General features: G+C 38.4%; 1 non-coding gene and 1 pseudogene across 1 annotated transcript; one reads left to right on the plus strand and one right to left on the minus strand.

Moving 5' to 3' along the window:
- Window positions 1-790: 790 nt before the first annotated feature.
- Window positions 791-17,111, plus strand: part of LOC127104218 (uncharacterized) — a 127,501-nt pseudogene continuing 111,180 nt past the window's right edge.
- LOC127109922 (small nucleolar RNA R71) lies at window positions 5,403-5,509 on the minus strand. The gene has a single exon (XR_007797166.1). It is a non-coding gene; the product is annotated as a small nucleolar RNA R71 (small nucleolar RNA).

The following is a 17,111-nucleotide window of genomic DNA, read 5'->3' on the forward strand; positions in this document are numbered from 1 at the left end:
GCTGGATTCACCAGACTGATGCTTTGAAGCACTAACATGATCTGCTGCAGGCATTTCCACTTTCTTTTTGATTGTTGAATCTTCCACATCTTTTGGGAACACCGACCCAAACACTCGACCATTGCAGGTCACCTTGGTAACATCAACAATGCTCACGACAAAATTGGTCGTAGGTAATGGAACCTCTTGACCATCCTTCACCATAGTTGCATTATACTGATAAGGAACAGTCTTATCGGATGTGTACGGGACTAGACCCGCCAACCGTATGACCAACGGCGATACCGATCTTTGGCTGATGTTGTTACTGTTACTGCTATCATATTGAATCACCACTTTCTTGGGATTCTTAAACACGGGAACGATCACATTCACATCTTCATCTACATGATGGGATTGTACAATCTGGATCATACCCTCATCCATCAACCGCTGGATGTCCCTTTTCACAATCTCACAACCTCTTGGATTAACACTACAGGTAGCACAACCATCATGGTCATGCTCACAATCGCTCACCAAACAAATTTCCTTGTGCATCATCACCAAGGACAAATAAAACGGACATCAAACACTTTGAACTCCCCAGGGCAGCCATCTACCATGTTGACAGATGAATTTCCATGAGCGGGCAGTGGGTTAGCTTTCACGTTGGGTGCACGGTCCTCAAAAGACACCATTCCACTTTTTACTAGCTTTTGAACTTAATATTTGAGAGGATAACAGTTCTCTATATCATGTTCGGGTGCTCCTTGATGAAAAGCACAACAGAGGTCAGGCTTGTACCACCATGGAAGTGGTTCAGGTATTTGCGGCGGATTTCTCGGTTGTAGCAGGTTCTTGAGAACCAACGATGGGTAAAGCTCTGCATATGTCATCGGAATCGGGTCGAAAGAGACCTTCTTCCTCTCAAAATTCTGTTATTGATGATTGTTGGTATTGTTGTTGTTGTAGGTGTTTGTTCGTTGTTGTGGTTGTTGTTGTTGACGTTGTTGTTGATGAACTGGTGTTGACTGACTGGCTGAAAACACAGGAATTACTGAAGATACTTGATGATGATGTTGAGGGATGGTTGACTCCTTCTGATCTGAGGCCTTCTCTGCCTCCCACTAGTTATTGTGTTGGCTTCATTGTCTTTCTTCTTACCGGAACTGCTTCCGTATGTCTTGTTGGATGATACCTCCTCCTTTGATAGCCGTCCTTCTCGGACACCTTCTTCTAGCCTCATCCCCATGTTTACCATTTCGGTAAAGTCACTGGGAGCACTGGCGATCATCTTCTCATAGTAAAATGAGCTAAGGGTCTTTAGGAAAATCTTGGTCATCTCCTTTTCCTCTAAAGGAGGGTTGATCTGAGCAGCGAGTTCTCTCCATCTATGAGCATACTCATTTCCTTATCCTTTTGAGACAACAATCTCAACTGATCTCGGTTGGGAGCCATATCAACGTTGTACTTGTACTTCTTAACAAATGCTTCACCCAAATCGTTGAAAGTGCAGATTCCTGCGCTATCCAACCCCATATACCATCTTAACGCAACGTCGGTCAGACTGTCTTGAAAGTAGTGGATTAACAGTTGATCGTTGTCTGTTTGGGTAGACATCTTGCGGGCATACATCACCAAATGACTGAGCGAACATGTGTTCCCTTTGTATTTTTCAAAGTCAGGGACTTTGAACTTCATTGGAATCTTCACATTCGGAACCAAATATAATTTAGCAGCACTCTTCCCAAAAAGGTCCTTACCTCTCAACGTTTTCAACTCCTTGCGCAGCTTAAGAAATTGATCTTTCATTTCATCCATTTTCTCATATACGTCTGGGCCCTCAAATGGCTCAGAATGATAAATGGTGTCTTCCACACGAGGCAAGATATGCACTACAGGCGGTGGCACAGACATGACCGGGCTAGATGCCGGCATAGAAGCAAATGTAGGTGCAAAACCTTCAAGCATGAAGTTTGGCGGCATTCCCCACGGGAATCCGGCAGGCATAGTAGGCGCGAAATGAGCGGCAATTACGGGAACAGTAGAGCTAGCCACCTCTGAAATGACAGTCCTCTGAGGAGGAGGAGTTGTAGGTGTTGGAAAAGATTGGCTCTGAGCAACTAAGACTGACTCCATCATGGCAGTCAGGCGGGCGATCTCCTCTTTTAGGTCTCTATTCTCTTGCTCAAGATGTTCCATGATTCTAGAGTAATTGGCGCGAGTATTTATACCGATGAGTCAGCTTGGCTGAAGCACAAAAGAAACACCAATGAGACATCTGGCGAAAGAGAAACCTGTTTATGCAAATGATGCATGAAATACAATGCTTGATTGTTTTTATTTTCGAGGAACTTTATATTATTTGCAAATATATATATAATATATATATATATATATATATATATATATATATATATATATATATATATATATATATATATATATATATATATTATATATATATATATATATATATATATATATATTATATATATAATATATATATATATATATATATATATATATATATATATATATATATATATATATATATATATATATATATATATATATATATATATATTATATATATATATATATATATATATATATATATATATATATATATATATATATATATATAACAGTAATTGCAACAATTGGATATGACCAAAAATTCTCTTTTATTTATATAATTGGAAGGATTACACTGAGTACAATTTCAGAAACCAAATACAAGAGAAAAAGAGACTAGTCATCCTAAGGACCCATAACAACAACATCAGAAGATCTGGCTGTAGGCGCGTACTTCCTTCGAATGCGTTGAATCTCGGTCTCAAAAGAAGCCCTCATCTGAGTCTTCTTGAGGACAAGCTGATCAACAATCTTCTTCCAAGCAACGGAAGGCTGAGGCATGCTAGAGGAAGATGAAACCTCCGGCTCTCTCTGTATCTTTGCCACTCGGTCTTCGAGTAGCTCAATAAGTGTGTCTTGGTCCTTAGACTCAAGCTGCAACTCCTCATGCATTTAGCTCAAAGCATGGAAACGCTCTGATAACATGAAATAATATCACATTCTGGGACTCGATTTAATTAAATTATATTATTATTCGCTTCAATTTATTTCATTTTATTCGATACTACTGGGTATTTTTCCTTCTATTTATCTCAGGTAGCTTATTTGAAGCATAAGTGAAAAAGGAAGAAAAGGAGGTGCAAAAAGGAATGAAGAGAAGCAATTTCACTAAAGCCCAACACAAAACTACAAGCCATGAGCGCTGAGCCTGTGACGAGCGCCACACAAGGTGTGACGAGCGTCACGCCCTGCTGCTTTGTGTTACGAGCGTAACACATGGTGTGACGGACGTCACACCATTCTCCTATATTTTTGGCTTCAGAAATGCAACAGAGGCACGTTGAAGCCTATTATTTCGTTTGACTCTTGGAACGTGAGGATTTTACACGGAAAGCTTTGGAAACCGTTACAAAGTGGACTAGTATAAATAGTCACTTCCTTCCAACCCTAAGTCTCTCTTCTTCGTTCTTTTTTCTTTTCCGGCCGTGCAAGCATACTTTACAGCATTACCTTTTTTACAGTTTTTACTTTATTTGCAATTTTTATTTTCTTTTCCAGTCAATCTTTCAGCACTTAATTAATTTTTCACACAATAGTTTCTACACCGGAAACTATTGTGTATCTTTTACTGGATCTAACCTTACGTTAGATCCTAGATTTTTATTCCTTCACTTTTTATTTTCCTGTCCGATTGAAGAATTCAAGAACAAATCCAACCGGTCTGTGGTGGAGTGTTCAAGATTGCCATTAATTATTCAGGTTCTTTAATTATTGTTTGAATTTATATATGCCCTGCATTATTGTTTATTTATATTGTTTGCCTGAGATGGATTTATTTAAGCATGATGATTGTTTAGATCTGTTTAGCATGTCCGGCTAATTTATTTAGGTATCGGTATGTAAAGTAAGCGGAATGAAGGAATCAAAACTAAGTTGGTTTAATTACGTTTAAAAATAAAATCACTCTTTTTATGGTCTCAATTTACAGGTTTAATACCTAGGTTTTTGTACGAGAGTAAAAGACTAAAGAAGTTAAAATCAATAGAACGAAAGTTTGAGTTTTTAACTGGACAGTGTAAATTGGACATTAATTCTAGATCAGGGCGAAAGCAATTTTTAGAGTTAATTAAATTCTAATCTCTTTCAAAAAGTATTTTTAAAAGTTAAATGTGAGGACGAGAGTTAAGCATTTGAATTTAATTATATAATCTAAGTCAACAGAGCGAGAGTTTGAGACGAGGGTGTTTAAACGATTAGTATTTTCTTAAAAAGAGTTTCTATAGATTCTATTGTTTTCAAAAAGTGATTTTGGACTTAACTAATAAGTGACAGCTACGTTAATTTAAAGTCATGGTCTATTCAACAGAGCGAGAGTTTGAGAGAAGACTTTTAATCAATGGTGTCCACTGAAAAGATTTATTTTAAAACCAAGAAACCAACGAATACTTGATTCCCTAATTATGACGAACTACATACCGATATCCGCTTAATTGATATTTAACCTAGATCTTACTTTAGTTTTAACTTTTCCCCCAAACAATCAAAGTATCATCCGCCTTAGCTTTACGAAGTAACCTTAGAAAACGGTATATCGATTCATAAGTCCCTGTGGGATCGATATCTTTTAAAACTACGTGATAGAACTATGCACTTGCAGTTAGTACCCCAATCGACTCATAAAGTCGCGATCAAGTTTTTGGCGCCGTTGCCGGGGACTTTTATTTAGTCGATATCGTAACTCTTCTGTTACGCTGTAGAGACTAAGGCAATTTTTATTTCTTCTTCTTTCGTTGATTTGTATGCCACACACTCGCTCACAAGGCGAGCCGTTTTACTTATGAATCAACGACATCGAACTATATCTCCGAGTCTTACGACGAATTCGGGAATATCGTGCTGCAAACAATCTCCCTCCTATCGAAATTCCTGATCTCAAAAATCTTCTTCCTTCACCGATACCCGAGATGGCAGAACTAGCTCGTGCTCTTCGAGATTACGCCGCTCCATCGCAAGATGAGCCGCATTCGAGTATTGCTCCACCCGCAATCGAAGCAAACAACTTCGAACTTAAGCCTTCGCTGCTACAGGCAGTGCAACATAATCAATTCTCTGGAAATCCCACCGAGGATCCAAACCTTCATTTATCCGTATTTGTTCAATACGCTGATACTGTTAAAGCTAATGGTGTCACTTCAGAGGCAATTCGACTTCGTCTTTTTCCTTTCTCGTTAAGAGATAAAGCTAGAAGATGGCTTCAGTCTCTTCCTTCCAACTCAGTCACAACATGGAATGAGTTGAAGAAAGTCTTTCTTGCCCGATATTTTCCTCCGAGCAAAACAGCTATGTTGAGAGCCCAGATAAATGGATTTAAACAGAAAGATAACGAGTCTCTTTTCGAAGCATGGGAAAGATACAAAGACATTATGAGACTTTGTCCACACCATGGTTTAGAGGACTGGTTAGTGATTCATACCTTCTATAATGGTCTCTTGTACAACACAAGGTTAACAATAGACGCCGTCGCAGGTGGTGCACTTATGGATAAACCTTATGCCGATGCTTATCAACTTATCGAAAGCATGGCCCAAAACCATTATCAGTGGGGAAGCGACCGAGCAATGGTAGAGAAACCTCAAACGAAAAGTGGCATGTACGAGATAAGTAGCCTTGATCATGTTAATGCAAAAGTGGAAGCCCTTGCCCAGAAAATTGAAAGTTTGAATGTATCACCTCCAACCACCGTGGTTGCCGCAACTTAGAATTGCGAAGTCTGTGGAATCCAAGGTCACACTCCTGCATATTGTCAACTCCTATCAGGAACCCAAGCAGAGCAAGTGAATTATGCTCAAGGAAATCCCTACTCAACTACCTATAACTCAAACTGGAAGAATCATCCTAATTTTTCATATAAGAGTAATAATGCTTTATACGCACCAGGACAAGCTCCAAATCAAGCCCCAGCTATACCTCCTGGATATCAAAAGCCGACCCCATCTACACCTAACAATAATGTTCCTAGGAAATCCAACTTGGAAATAATGATGGAGAACTTCATAGCTTCTCAACAGCAAACCAATAAAGATTTCTTAAACCAGAATATACACACTAGCGAACAAATCAAACAACTAGCAAGTAAAGTAGATGCCCTGGCTACCCATAACAAAATGCTGGAAACACAAATATCACAAGTAGCTCAACAACAAGCGCCTACTGCTGCCCCAACTGGTACATTTCCTGGACAGCCCCAACCTAACCCGAAAAGCCACGCTCATGCAATCATACTAAGAAGTGGAACGGAAGTGGAAGGACCAGTAGATCCAAGAACTGAAAACCAAAACTCTAAAAAGTCAACTGAGGAAGAAAGTACACCTAAGGAAAAGGAAGAGAGTAATAAGGAAACCGTAGAAAAGAAAGAACCTTATGTACCTCCACCACCTTATAAACCACCTATCCCTTACCCTCAAAGGCTTATTAAAACCAAAGATGCGGGCCAATTTAAAAAATTTGTTGACCTACTGAAACAATTAAACGTCACAATTCCGTTTATAGAAGCTATTACGCAGATGCCCTCATATGCTAAGTTCTTAAAAGAAATTCTTTCTAATAAAAGGAAACTTGAAGATAGCGAAACTGTTACACTCACTGCTGAATGTAGCGCTATAATCCAGAATATGCCTCCTAAACTTAAAGATCCAGGTAGTTTCTCTATACCCTGTCACATAGGAAAATTTGTCATAGATAAAGCCTTATGCGATTTAGGAGCCGGTATTAGTGTTATGCCTTTATCCATATGCAAGAAACTAGAAATGGGAGAATTAAACCAACTAAAATGTCTGTGCAACTAGCAGATCGTTCTGTTAGATATCCTGTAGAAATTCTTGAAAACGTTCCCGTGCGCATAGGTCAATTCTACATTCCAATTGATTTTATAATTATGGACATTAGAGAAGATGAAGTTACACCCATTATATTGGGAAGACCATTCTTAGCAACCGCCGGTGCAATCATAGACGTAAAACGAGGACGATTCACTTTCGAAGTAGGAGAAGAGAAAATTGAGTTCATTCTTTCCCAATTTTTGAAAGCACCTGCAATAGAAGACACATGTTACTTCATGGATATCATCGATGAATGCATAAAAGAAACAGAGTTAGAAAATGACAAATTGTCTGACTATCTTGTAGAAGACAAACTCAACCAATGTTTAGCAATAACACCGGACCCTACGCAATGCCTTAAGAAACCAACCCTAGACCTGAAAACACTTCCCAAAAATCTGAGATATGAATTCCTAGACTTAGAACTTGAACGACCAGTGATAGTTAATGCAGACCTAGGAAAACTCGAAACCAAAAAACTCCTGCATATCTTAAGAAAATATCCAACCGCACTAGGGTACAACATCACCGATCTTAAAGGAATAAGTCCTTCTATTTGTATGCACCGCATCATGCTAGAAGAAGACTGTAAAACTTCTAGGGAACATCAGAGGAGATTAAACCCGATCCTGAGTGAGGTAGTGAAGAAGGAAGTAACCAAGTTATTAGAGGCAGGTATCATATATCCTATATCTGATAGCAAATGGGTTAGTCCTGTACACGTAGTACCAAAGAAAGGAGGTATAACAGTTATCGAAAATGAAAAAGGAGAAACTATAACCAAACGAATCGAATCGGGATAGAGAATGTGCATTGACTATAGGAAACTAAACAAAGCAACCCGAAAAGATCATTTCCCTTTACCATTCATTGACCAGATGTTAGAACGATTAGCAAAACATTCTCATTTCTGCTATCTAGACGGTTACTCAGGCTTCTTTCAAATACCAATTCATCCTGATGACCAAGAAAAGACAACATTCACGTGTCCTTTTGGCACCTTCGCTTATAGACGAATGCCGTTTGGCTTGTGCAATGCTCCTGCAACCTTCCAAAGGTGCATGATGGCGATATTCGCCGATTTTCTCGAAAATATCATGGAAGTATTTATGGACGACTTTTCCGTATGCGGACAAAGCTTTGAAGAATGTCTTGAAAACCTAGAAAGAGTTCTAGAACGATGTGTAAAAGTAAACCTAGTACTTAATTGGGAAAAATGTCACTTTATGGTACAAGAAGGAATTGTTTTAGGACACATCATCTCAAATAGAGGAATTGAAGTAGACAAAGCCAAAATAGAGGTAATCGAAAACCTTCAACCTCCGAAAACTGTGAGAGAAGTACGAAGCTTCTTAGGACATGCCGGTTTTTACCGACGATTCATTAAAGACTTCTCTAAAATAACTAAACCTTTAACCGGACTATTGATGAAGGATGCTGAATTCATCTTCGACAACAAATGTTTAGAAGCATTCCAAACGCTTAAACAAGCATTGATCTCCGCACCCATAATGCAGACACCAAATTGGAATGAACCATTCGAAATAATGTGTGATGCCAGTGATTACGCCGTGGGCGCTGTTTTAGGACAACGAAAGGATAAAAAGCTTCACGTCATATATTACGCAAGTAGAACTCTAGATGAAGCACAAATGAATTACGCCACAACCGAGAAAGAACTCTTAGCAGTGGTGTTTGCACTAGATAAGTTTCGTTCTTACTTGGTGGGAGCTAAAATAATCGTTTACACCGACCACACTGTGATCAAGTACCTCTTAACAAAAAAGGATGCTAAACTTAGACTCCTAAGGTGGATCTTGTTGCTACAAGAGTTCGATCTGGAAATCAAAGATAAAAAAGGAACTGAAAACATAGTAGCAGATCACCTCTCTAGACTTGAAAACCTGGAACCGGAAAGAACATCGATCAACGATGATTTCTCGTACGATAAACTTATAGCTACTTTGGAAGAAAATAAAGCTGATAAACAGGTAGAAACCACCTTAGCTATATGTGTTACACCATGGTACGCTGATCTCGTCAATTATTTAGCTACCGGAATAGTTCCACCTACTTTATCCTACCAGCAAAAGAAACGATTCTTCTATGACATAAAACACTATTACTGGGATGACCCTTTACTTTTCAAAAGAGGCCCCGATGGTATTTTCCGTCGGTGTATACCTGAAGAAGAGGTAGAAAATATAATTCAACACTGTCACTCCGCTCCTTATGGTGGACATGCAAGTACATCCAAGACCTGCTCCAAAATCCTACAAGCCGGTCTTTATTGGCCAAACATATGGAAGGATGTGCATGCGGCTATCAAGAAATGTGATAGATGTCAACGCATAGGAAACATATCTAGACGTGACGAGATGCCACAAAAGGGCATTTTGGAAGTAGAGATTTTCGACGTGTGGGGGATAGATTTCATGGGACCTTTTCCACCTTCTTTCGGTAACAAGTACATACTCGTAGCAGTTGACTACGTATCAAAATGGATTGAAGCTATAGCTTCTCCAACAAACGACACACGAGTAGTAACTAGACTCTTTAAGAATATAATATTTCCAAGATTTGGTGTCCCAAGAATAGTAGTCAGTGATGGTGGATCGCATTTCATATCTAAGGTACTCGAAAAACTACTGTTTAAGTATGGCGTAAGGCATAGAGTAGCGACACCTTACCACCCTCAAACCAGTAGGCAAGTGGAAGTGTCTAACAGAGAAATCAAACGAATATTAGAAAAAACAGTCGCCACCTCAAGGAAAGACTGGTCATTGAAACTACTAGAAGCTTTATGGGCGTATCGAACCGCTTACAAAACTCCCATAGGGACAACCCCATTTAAGCTTATTTATGGAAAATCCTGCCACCTCCCGGTAGAATTAGAACATAAGGCCTACTGGCCTATTAAAAATATAAATTTAAACTATAAGGCCGCCGGTGAAAAGCGAGTCCTTGATATAAACGAATTAGAGGAACTCAGACGAGACGCTTACGAAAATGCCAGAATCTACAAAAAAAGAACAAAACAATGGCATGACAAGCGCATATCGAGGAAAATCTTCAAACAAGGCGATACAGTCCTGTTATTTAACTCTAGGCTAAAGTTATTCACGGGAAAACTACGATCTAGATGGTCAGGTCCTTTCTAAGTCACCAATGTTTTTCCCAGTGGAGCGGTGGAAATTAAAGGAAAATCCATTGAACCGTTTATCGTAAACGGGCAGCGTCTAAAACATTATCATCATGCAAAGAACATTGAAGATTCACAAGTCCTGCACTTAGACGTAGTGCCCCCAAATTTTATAGATTATATTTGATAGAGTTTATGTCGAGCTTGCGACATTAAACAAAGCGCTTAGTGGGAGACAACCCACAAATATTCTTTATCTTTATTTTTATTTCTTCTTTAATTATTCTTCTAAATTTTATTTAGTATTCATTCTTAATTTATTTTAACTTATAAAATTTTTATTCTTTTCTCCTTTCGGCATTTGGCCAAATCCTGACTAAAACTCTTGTTTTTCTTTTCTCTAGCTAACACTAACCTGATGGGACAAATTGATCGTATGGGTATCAAATTCAGAGGGAAAGCTCAGAAACAAAAGTTTGAGGAACTAGCAGAGAGAGAGATGCTACCTAGTTTGTATGCTGATGATTGGGCAATGACTGCCCTTGGACTAAGAGAGAGTGTCTTATATTTGCTAAGTCAAATAGGGTGGGAAACCACTCCTATCCGTAGACAATTCGTCACTTACCGGAGACTGACTCTAGAATTCCTTAGTTCTCTGATCTATCTACCCAGCCATGGAAAAGGAATAAACAGAGGTTTCATCCAGTTCAGAATGTTCAACATGGAGTATCAATTTAACATTCAAGACTTTACCAACCTTTTAGGTTTCCCTACCTCTTTTGATACATTCACAGTGAGCCAAGAAGAACTTTTTGAATATAGAGAACTCGAACACTTTTGGGGAAGCTTGACTGGAAATGACGATCCCGAGGAACATGAGTTTCTTTCTGGAAACATACATAACCCGACCTTTCGTTATTTCCATAAGATCCTGGCCCACACCTTATTTGGGAAGAAGTCAAACAGTACCTCAGTTTCACGTGATGAACTCTTCATCATATTTTGTGCTTCCCAGAACCGTCCAGTAAACGGTGCCACTTTTATGTTGGCAAATTTTGACCGCCTTATCCAAGATGAACGAGCACCAATTCAAATAGGCGGCTTGATAACCATGATTGGTAATGCTATCGGATTACGTCAACCTATGCTTGACCTAAGCCCTTTCTGTGGCATTGCGACTATAAGTATACCCTTCCTCTTCAACACTATGTTTATAGCAAACCTAGGGTCTGAAGAGTTTGAGCTTATAACTAACAACCAAGTTCTTTGCCTATTCACCTTGCCTAGTCCAAGGACTAGTGTTCATAACCGCAATAACTGGCTCTACAACCTGAACGGAATACCCTCTCCTGCTAGATCTACTGAATCCATCCAGGACTATGAGATTTGTGACGACCAGATCCCTTATGCTGAATCTGACCCTCAGACACCATCTGGTTATTATGATATTAATCCTCCTCCTCAACCTGTCTCGACCGAAGAATCGGCAATACCCGATCTTAGACATCATATGCTCGGAGCAAATTATAGCACCACCATTCAGGCTTTGATGTCAGAACAGGACGCCCTCAAAGAAGAGTTAGCTAACATGGGACAAGAATTTCTGGGATACATGAACAGTATGACAAATCAGTTCCACGAGTTGCTAAACCGTGTTAACTCCTTTGCCCCTTCGGCCAGAGATCATGCAGATGGATAGAAGTTGTTTTTCTTAGTTACTTAGTTTTAGTTTAGGTTATTCATTAATTTTGTTTCAAATTATTTTAGTATTTGTTTTTCTTTCGCATGTTTGCTTTTGTCTTCCAATGTTACATTATGATTATTTTATGAAGCTATTGATTTATTTTACTTTATTATGACTTATGCAATATCTATCAATAATGCTCTCAATAATGCAAGGCAATTTAAAAGTATCACAGTAGCAAAATAAAATAAACATATGCATAACAAAATAACAACAATAAAATATAATGATAAAAACAAAGTACGTTGCAAGAATGACTGTGTGACGAGCGTCACACAATCCATTACAGTCGTCACACCAAGTGCCTGTGACGCCCGTAACACCCCTGTCACGAGCGTGACACCTGCAGACTATGTGAACGTTACTAACCGTTGGAGACACGACCGTTACACCACCCACTTTTTACCTTCCCCATTTATTCACATTTACCCACATTTATTTACTTTTCAACAACTCCCTTTCCAACTTCCAAATCTTTTCCTATAAATACCCACCATACCTTTCTTCATACACCACAAACCATTCTATAAAATCAATTTCATTTCCCTTCTCCCCTTATTACCTCTTTCAAACCACTTATCGGTATGGCGGGAAACCAAGATTTCGGAAATATCATTTTCCGATCCGAAGATGAAAATTATCAAAGGGAGCAGTTTGAGCGTTTCAAACAGCGAGGCGTCCAATCCACCAGGTATCCTGATTTAAATTGTTTACAAGAATTAGGATTACTTCAAGGTATAGAATGGATGCTCCGCCTCGCTGATTTAACCTTTCTTTGCACTCATAATCAACCTACCTACCCCGCTCTCACCTTAGAATTTTTAAGTTCTTATTCGTACAACACTCCTACCGGTGAAGACGAGTACTTAACCGGTACCACAACCTTCCGCATGTTCAACACCGAGTACTCCCTATCCCAAAACCAATTGAGCACCATGCTACAATTCCCTGTAGAAGGTCAAGTCCACCCTAGGATACCTCCGAACTCTCAGTGGCATATAAACGCCTTCGACCTCTTTAGAAAAATTTTCGGTGTGGAAACCAACAACTGGGATGTATTACTTGCTTCGCATATACATAACCCAACCATCCGGTACTTCATCCGCATCCTGCAAAACACTATTTTTGGTCGACCGAACAACAACAAAGTCAACGCCAAGGAATTATTTTTCCTCCACTGCGTCTTTGCAGCAGATACACAGGTAAACGCTGCCTCCTTCCTATTTCATCATATCCGCGCCCTATGTGCTAGAGGCCGTCAACCTTTTGTAATCGGTGGATTAATCACCACCATAGCACTTGGCTTAAATCTTGGGGATCGACTTCAGAATTTACAATCTCTCCCACCCCTATTTATGGATATAAGCTACTGTCGGTCCAGCCGCCTAATCAAAAACAGGGTAGGTGGAGGGTATTACCTTATGGTGAACAACCAGGAAGTCCCAAGTGTTGTTTTACCCAACATTGCCCTAACAGATGTCACCAATCCCAACCGCCACATCTATGATCTGAATGCTCCCGAAGCTACCGAGCCTACACAAGCAAACCCGCCTCCAGACGAGTTTGCAGAAATGGAGCAAGGTGATCAGGTTCCTGCACAACAATCAGTCCCGCTCAACCCTTCCGATAATGCAGCTGGTCCATCCTCACGACGTCGTCGACGAAGAAGGCCAGCAACCAACGACGACATCATGGATGCTATCGATGGTATGCAAGCGCAGAATCTCGAAGTGATGCAGATGATGCGCCAGATGCAACAACAGCAGGAAGCGAGGAATGCAATAACCGATCAGCGGTTCGCTGAGTTGCTCAGCAGGTTTGACGACTTAGAAGTACGTCAACGATCACCAGGTCCAAGAACCAGAGGCGGCAGGCAGCATTGATTTTAGTTTCCTTTTCTTTTTCTATTTCTTTTATTTTCTTTGAAACATTGGGGACAATGTTTCATTTAAGTGTTGGGGGGGGAAAACCTTGTTCTTTGAATCTTCCCTTTTTCAAGTATGTTATCTTTCCCTTTTCATTGTTATTTCCCTTTCTTATCTTTAAAATATATATATATATATATATATATATATATATATATATATATATATATATATGTATATATATATATATATATATATATATATATATATATATATATATATATATTCTAAATTAAGTCCCTAGTGTGAAAAATTTCCATTATCTATTCCCCTCAATTTTCTTGAGCCAAAACAAAAATTTAACACAATCAATAAATATAAAGGTTGCTTATTTTATCAAACTTGAGTGAAATCAAGACAAAATTATTACCATACCAACGCTCTAAACAAATCTCAACATGTTAGATCAGAAAGGTACCTGTTATACAAGTCCCTGGACTTTTAACTTTATAGTAACCCCGAGTAGTTTATACAAGAAGTCAGCACCATCTTAATAGCAAACTACGTGGAGGGCCAATGAATATAAGTGAATGATTCCCAAAATAAAATATATATATATATATATATATATATATATATATATATATATATATATATATATATATATATATATATATATATATATATATATATATATATATATATATATATATATATATATATATATATATCAGGAAATGCACTAACTAAGTTAGGTGATCCTCACCAGATCATTTAATCTAAAGGTTGCAGATCATACAAAAACATAATACAAAAGATCCATTATGAGTTGGTTCAGTAGGTATCTGGTGCTGAATTGGTAGGGCGGACTACGGCCCGATCCCCCGCAATTTGCAATGGACCGAGAAACGAAGTTATCCGACTAATGTACCAGAGCTTCAAGCTAAAAAGGGGATCAGAATCACTAACCATTCACTCCACTATGTGCGTGAAACGATAAAGGGCTTAATGTGATTTCGCTAGAATGAAAACGGGTGAAATAAGAGAAAAAGAACTAGGCTGGTTATAATAGCATGACTCGAACTGGTTTGCATGAGGTAAGGTTACCGGATGTTGTAACGGTAGTTCTTGATGTCAAGATTAGACTCAGGTTATTTCTAAACAAGGTTTACTTGCAACCTGGTACGAATTGATGTGTGTTTTGAAATTTCATCTGGCTTATTTTTAAACGATTTCTATACTGTATCTTGCTTGAGGACAAGCAAAGGTCTAAGTATGGGGGAGTTTGATAACATGAAATAATATCACATTCTAGGACTCGATTTAATTAAATTATATTATTATTCGCTTCAATTTTTTTCATTTTATTCGATACTACTGGGTATTTTTCCTTCTATTTATCTCAGGTAGCTTATTTGAAGCATAAGTGAAAAAGGAAGAAAAGGAGGTGCAAAAAGGAATGAAGAGAAGCAATTTCACTAAAGCCCAGCCCAAAACTACAAGCCATGAGCGCTGAGCCTGTGACGAGCGCCACATAAGGTGTGACGAGCGTCACGCCCTGCTGCTTTGTATTACGAGCGTAACACATGGTGTGACGGACGTCACACCATTCTCCTATATTTTTGGCTTCAGAAACGCAACAGAGGCACGTTGAAGCCTATTATTTCGTTTGACTCTTGGAACGTGAGGATTTTACACGGAAAGCTTTGGAAACCGTTACAAAGTGGACTAGTATAAATAGTCACTTCCTTCCAACCCTAAGTCTCTCTTCTTCGTTCTTTTTTCTTTTCCGGCCGTGCAAGCATACTTTACAGCATTACCTTTTTTACAGTTTTTACTTTATTTGCAATTTTTATTTTCTTTTCCAGTCAATCTTTCAGCACTTAATTAATTTTTCACACAATAGTTTCTACACCGGAAACTATTGTGTATCTTTTACTGGATCTAACCTTACGTTAGATCCTAGATTTTTATTCCTTCACTTTTTATTTTCCTGTCCGATTGAAGAATTCAAGAACAAATCCAACCGGTCTGTGGTGGAGTGTTCAAGATTGCCATTAATTATTCAGGTTCTTTAATTATTGTTTGAATTTATATATGCCCTGCATTATTGTTTATTTATATTGTTTGCCTGAGATGGATTTATTTAAGCATGATGATTGTTTAGATCTGTTTAGCATGTCCGGCTAATTTATTTAGGTATCGGTATGTAAAGTAAGCGGAATGAAGGAATCAAAACTAAGTTGGTTTAATTACGTTTAAAAATAAAATCACTCTTTTTATGGTCTCAATTTACAGGTTTAATACCTAGGTTTTTGTACGAGAGTAAAAGACTAAAGAAGTTAAAATCAATAGAACGAAAGTTTGAGTTTTTAACTGGACAGTGTAAATTGGACATTAATTCTAGATCAGGGCGAAAGCAATTTTTAGAGTTAATTAAATTCTAATCTCTTTCAAAAAGTATTTTTAAAAGTTAAATGTGAGGACGAGAGTTAAGCATTTGAATTTAATTATATAATCTAAGTCAACAGAGCGAGAGTTTGAGACGAGGGTGTTTAAACGATTAGTATTTTCTTAAAAAGAGTTTCTATAGATTCTATTGTTTTCAAAAAGTGATTTTGGACTTAACTAATAAGTGACAACTACGTTAATTTAAAGTCATGGTCTATTCAACAGAGCGAGAGTTTGAGAGAAGACTTTTAATCAATGGTGTCCACTGAAAAGATTTATTTTAAAACTAAGAAACCAACGAAGACTTGATTCCCTAATTACGACGAACTACATACCGATATCCGCTTAATTGATATTTAACCTAGATCTTACTTTAGTTTTAACTTTTCCCCCAAACAATCAAAGTATCATCCGCCTTAGCTTTACGAAGTAACCTTAGAAAACGGTATATCGATTCATAAGTCCCTGTGGGATCGATATCTTTTAAAACTACGCGATAGAACTGTGCACTTGCAGTTAGTACCCCAATCGACTCATAAAGTCGCGATCACGCTCTTCCCACATACCTTTCTCTCTCTTCATCTTGGAGAGCGCGTCTTCCAACTCCTCTACATCTTGGTTAGGGAGAGTTAATGGCTTAACCACAACCATAGACATAGGTCTTTTACAAGGATAAGGCATCTTCAACTCCAAAGCTGTCTTCTTCACCCAAGTAGTGTAAGCTTCCAAAGCTACACAATTGCGTGGACCTAGCTCGGATCTTCCTTTCCTATGCAGATTATGCCAAGCATGCACAATCTTCTACTTTAAATGTTAGGGATCTTTATGAAGGAGAAGACCGATCCAAAATGCAGCGGAATTTAAAATTTCTCCTTTAGTGATCCTTACGAATGGATATGATCAGTGATAGAATCGTTACCTCTTGTGGCGATTGTAACCTTTGATGCAGATCTACGGAGCGATCATGAATG

This window comes from Lathyrus oleraceus, chromosome 7 (assembly GCF_024323335.1).
Source record: "Lathyrus oleraceus cultivar Zhongwan6 chromosome 7, CAAS_Psat_ZW6_1.0, whole genome shotgun sequence".
Classification (NCBI taxonomy): Eukaryota; Viridiplantae; Streptophyta; class Magnoliopsida; order Fabales; family Fabaceae; genus Lathyrus; species Lathyrus oleraceus.